Source organism: Papaver somniferum, chromosome 5, assembly GCF_003573695.1.
Source record: "Papaver somniferum cultivar HN1 chromosome 5, ASM357369v1, whole genome shotgun sequence".
Lineage (NCBI taxonomy): Eukaryota > Viridiplantae > Streptophyta > Magnoliopsida > Ranunculales > Papaveraceae > Papaver > Papaver somniferum.
This window is the reverse complement of record NC_039362.1, coordinates 109,569,132-109,575,131: the sequence shown is the minus strand read 5'-3', so window position 1 is coordinate 109,575,131 and position 6,000 is coordinate 109,569,132.

The window sequence follows — 6,000 nt, the reverse complement described above, 5'->3', positions numbered from 1 at the left end:
GTGTGTGAAATGTCTCAACCTCTACGTGCACAAGGTAAGTAAAGTTAAGTTTCATTTATATTCTTCTGGATTCATTCAAAATTATGCCGTATGGACTAAGCACGAAGAAAGAGATGAGTCATCAATGTGGACACTTCTGGATGGTAATGGCAGCGATGGTCCGCATTATGATGAACCAACACATGCTTCAGAGACTATAGAAATGGTTAGTGCTTTATAAGGAGATAAATTTTCAAAGGATTCTAAGAAGATGCAACAGATACTCAAAGATGCTGGGAAACCCCTATACGAAGGATGTGCGGATTTTACAAAGATATCTACAATGTGTGAACTGTTTAACTTGAAGAGCAAGCACGGATCTTCCGGAAATTTCTTTAATGAACTTATACCACTGTTAAAATCCATGCTCCCTCAAGGAAATGAGATGATGAAAAGTACATATGAATCTAAGAAGGTGATGAGAGATTTGGGTTCAGGTTACGTAAAGATACATTTATGCATCAATGACTGCATTCTCTATAGGAAGAATTACAAGGATCACATCAAGTATCCCACCTGTGTGGAATCAAGATGGAAAGTTGACGACACCACCAAAGAGGTGCATGAAAAATTCCGGTAAAAGTCTTGTGGTATATCCCAATTATCCCAAGACTGAAACGGATGTTTCAATCAAAGAGAACTGTCAAATATTTATTGTGGCACGACACCAAAAAGAAAGAAGAGGGTGTTTTAAAGCATCCGGCGGACTCACCAGCATGTAAAAATATAGATGAAAGATATATCGTAATTCGTGATGATCCTCGAAATCTGCGGCTAGGCATTTCGGCTGACGGGGTTGATGTAAACAAAGGCATGCAAAAACAGCACAGTGTGTGGCCAATTCTGACAGTGATTTACAACCTTCCGCCAGAGTTGTGTATGAAGAGAAAGTTCACCATGTTGTCATTAATTATCGAGGGGGGGCCTTGTAAGGACATTGATGTTATGTTACAACCGTTTGTCGAGGATCTCAAGGAATTATTTGAGGGAGTCGAATGTTTTAATGCGCTGAAACAGCAGATGTTTACTCTACGTACGGTTATTTTATGGACAATAAATGATTACCCGGCTCTCGGTATACTGTGTGGTTGCCCCTACCAGGGACGAGACGCATGTAAGGTATGTGGGAGAAATACTTACTATGTCAGGCTAAAACATTGTAGAAAAGAGGTTTATACCAGGAATATAAGATACCTACCATACGATCATCCATTCAGACGTCAGAAGGGGTTCAACGGAAAAGAAGAAACTGAAAAGGCTCTGGGACTTATGACCCCGTCAGAAATATACAATGAGGTAAAGTCTATAAAGAATAAATGGGGAAAGGGACGGAAGAACATTGTGGTGGAATTCGTGCAGGATAACCCTGGAAGAGGTGGAAAGATGAAGAGAATCGAAAAGACCATCGACCCAAAAAAGGGGAAGGGGAAGAAGAAAGGGAAGGATAAGGAGACTGATAGGCCCTACTGGAAAAGGTTCAATATATGGTTCCGGCTCCTCCCCTACTGGCGGTATCATGTTGTCCACCATTGCATAGATTTCATGCACGTCGAAAAGAATGTATGCGAGAGTATCGTTGGAACATTGTTGAACAATGAATTTAATTCGAAAGACCACCTTGTTGCTCGAATGGACCTTAAGGAGATGGGTTTTAGAGACGAGTTGCAACCTAAGGAAAATGGCAAAGGGGTAAAGGCATCATGTCACTCATTAAGACCGGAGGAAAAGGACAATTTATGTGCAACATTATCCGAGATAAAGGTTCCACAAGGGTATTGTTCAAACTTTTCAACCCTGGTGAATCGGAAAGATCGAAAGATTATCGGACTAAAATCGCATGATTATCACATGCTAATGCAGCATTTTTTGCCCATTGCGATTAAATCAATTATGCCACAGCCAACAAGATATGCTATTATCAGGTTTTGTTTCTATTTCAGGGCAATATCTAGCAAAGAAATCAAGGTGGCAGAGCTAGAAAAATTGTAGTCGGATCTCGTTGTGACGTTGTGCTTGCTCGAGAAATACTTTCCTCCATCCTTTTTCGACATCATCTAACTATGCATCTTACCAGGGAAGTGCAAATTTGTGGTCATGTATTCTTTCGATGGATGTATCCGTTTGAAAGGTGCATGAAGGTCATTAAAGGGCATGTGCGAAACAGAAACAGACCTGGATGAAGCATTGCTGAAGGGAACCTTGCGGAAGAGACAATTGAGATTATCAGTGAGCACCAAGAAAGCATGAATGATACAGTCGGAATTACACCAGACACACTCAACACATCTGACACTGGCGAAGATTCTTATTCTTTCAGGGGAAAACCAATGTCATCTGCTAAGTTTCCTCTTCTTGAGAAGGATCTGTTTGATAAAGAGCATTTCTATGAATTGCGGAATTCGCCTGAAGTTGCTCTTTACGTTGAGTAAGTATAACTAGATCTAACCAAATAACCTCATTTTTTATTTAGTTTTTGATTCTGTGTCCGAATTTCTGTAAAGATAATAACATTAATCATTGCACTGTCCAGCCGACACCAGAATGTTTTGAAGGAGACATATCTTGGTATGAATGATAGACAGCTAGATCAAAAACATCGTGAAGAGTTCGCCAAATGGTTACAAAAAGTGGTAAGAGTTTGCAGAAAATGTCACTCTTGCTATGTAACTTTTGCGTTGAGACGGAGGCTAATCCTTATAATGTATTTCAGGTTGAGAGTGAATGGGCAGACTCTAGGGAAAACTTCAATCAGGATTAAGGTGGCTATCAATCCCACCGAATGCACAAGTAGAGACATACGAAGCATATCACATCAATGGATACCTATTTCGCACAAAATCTCATGATGATTCCGTTAACCAGAATAGCGGGGTTTACGTAGAGGAAACTGACACACATATTAGAAAACCGGGGATTACCCTTAATCTGGCGGATTATTATGGTGTTTTACAAGAGATATGGGTGCTGACATATCATTCGCTGAAAATGCCACTTTTCAGGTGTAAATGGGTTACCAAAATAGGGGTCTCAAAAGACAAACTTGGCTACATTTGGGTTGAGCTTGATAAGTTGGGACTCCAGGATGATCCTTTCATTGTAGCCTCCCAAGCTAAGCAGGTATTTTATGTGGCAGACCAGGAAAATAAAAAAAAGTCTATTGTGTTAGGTGCACCTACCCAAATATGGAAATATGTTGGTGATGAAGTCGACGAGGAATTCAGTACGGCAGTTATTTGTCGGAATGAGTATAAATTGCCGAAGGTAGATAAACTTGACCTGCAAAGGACATCCAGGGATGATTACTATCGGGACGACATTAAGGGTAGAACTGCAAGGAAAGCACCAGCACCAACAGCAGTCCCTGCTTCTCAAACGACTGCATCTGAGCAACCATTTCCAAGGACTAAGCGATAATCAAGCCAGGTGATAGAATGTATTTGTTTGTGTTTGCTAATAGATGAATGATTAGGTTGGAATATTTTTTGGTTTTTGTTTAAGGAACTGGTTAGTGTAAATTATATACTCTTAGCCTTTGTTTTTGGTTTTGGGTTATACTATTTTGGTAATGATGATCATCATGGTACTGAATTTGGTACATATTTAAGTAAGCACTTTGGATTTTCCTATTATCTAAAGAATGAATGTATGGATTGTTGAAAAAAATTGATTCTTAAATCATGGTGGGGTTTTGTACGCAGAATTGCAGATAGGTTTTAGCAATGTTGGATGAGTTTGGATTCGACTATACTGATTGTTGAATTAATATTCTGTCATGCTAGGATTAGTAGTAATAGTACTAGTTGCTTGCACATAAAAAATTTTTTGGACTTGTGATAAGCACGTAAAATACTATATTTTGTACCCATGTTTATATTAGCTAGGACTCAATATTTTGGCTAACAACATTATTTTAGTGCTTTTGTAGAAAGTACAAGTGAATTGATTCATTCGGAAAGTAAATGGCTAAATAGAAGCTGAATGGTGCTTGCGACGGAAACACTCTAGAACTACTCGCGGCACGAAGCAGTCTGAGGCTTATTTGGGCTGCCTTGTCAACATCTCGTGTGTCACCTCCACGGCTAGATGAAGAAATGGGGAGCAAAAAATTCCAAGCTTAGTCACGTGAGCTGCCCCAAGAGGTCGTGTTTATCAACGAAAAGAGATCTGAGGGAGTGGAACATTCTTTTAGTCTTCTTCGAAGCAAGCTGGAGCCGTCATCACCATTCTGTATAATCCGAGATCGAGAATGAAGACCACTGCGAAGTTTGAATGGAGATTTTGCTGGATACATCAAGCTGTGGTTGACGAGATGGAGTCTTGCCATTTACAGCAACATAAATGGAGAAAGCTAGAGTTTGCTGTGACCTGAGCTGCAGTACTCGTGACAATGAAGTATGGGAGAATTCGAAATTGCAGGAAACTCTTCTTAGCAACAATGGGTCTGATTTATAAACGCTGGTGGAATGTAAGTTTTTCGATAGTTTGATGGAGATGATTGAAGTGGTCTTTGTCTCGGGAAAGATTGGCAGTGAAGATGGAGAACATGCGAGCTTTGCGAGGAAAGAAGAGTCATGGATTTTCAGGGACGGCGAAACCAATGTTGCTATCATTATTGTATGGCCATGAACTGAGAAGCTTTAAGGCCAGGAGGTAAGATGTTGCTGATATGAACGTTGCAGTTTAATTCAAGTTGCTGCTGCGTTCGAGCTGTTGCCGCTGCATGCCATCGGTTCAGTGTCTACACGAAGGGGTTCGATTTATGAAGGCATGGATGGTTTTGTTCTACAATCCACAGTGGATGACTAAAAATGGTAATGAACAGCTGCAAGGAAGATGGTGTCGGTTGTCGTCGAGTTTTGGCTGAAATTAGTTGCAACTGGAATTGGTTTTTGATGTGAATTGTGTCGGCAGTGCAAGTAGGTGTTCAGTTCATGGAAGTATGTTGGCGGAATTCGTTGGAGGTGGCTCGAATAATGGCAGTTCGAGATAGAAACCTGAAGCTACAGCCTTGGTTTTGGGCTGTGTACGAGAAGGTTAAGCTGGGATTTCGAAGACAAGATGCCTGCGAAGTGAAGGAATGGAGCTGTGGTCGAGATGGAGAAAAGGGTTCGACTAAACTTGTGAACACATAAATCACGAAGGCATTCTACGTGTTCACAAACAATGTTCGCACATACAAAAAACTCTTGAATTAAATGACACATGCATAGAATGGATGATAGTATCGATTTATCGACTCAAAGACTTCGGGCTCATCACTGCCTAGTCGAGTAATATCAGGAAATGATCGTATAAGGAGTAAGACTACAACTACGAACATAAATACGAATCATAAGGGATATACGATGAATATAAAAGTGCTGAAATATAAATAAGATGGAGATTTACGTGGTTCGGCACTAAGGCCTACATCCAGGGGGGTTGGTGTTTCACTATGTATTGAATGTTTACAAAGATAGTCGAATGATTTTTGAGTATACATTAGTCTGAGGAAGCAGGGGATTTACTTACTCTTCCTATTTCTCTCTCTTATGTTCTCTTCTAAGGATTGTGGATTGGTCGACCCCTTTTCTCTTAGTGGAGAGGGGTATTTATAGGGTTGAAACGTGGGTCCTACGTCTGAGAATCCGTTGCAACCTTATCTTCTTGTGCTTTATGTCCATCACGCAGAGGTCTTCGTTATATCCTGCGGTCTAAGCTTGAATACGAAGAGCTATCCTCGCTTGTTCCACGAGCTGATTGACGCGTGTATATCTCTTGGTATTTAATGCGGACAGTTGGACGTCCGCTCGTGTCAGACAAGTATCTCTTAGTCTGGTCACATCCGTGTCAGTCAATCTCTCTCTCAGCCGTTGATCTTGGATCTTCCTTGGGATAGGATGTACTAAAACCCGAGGGGTATTATCTGGTGCTCTTCTCTGCCATCATACCTCTGTGATCCTCAGTCCTTGACCGTCAGAT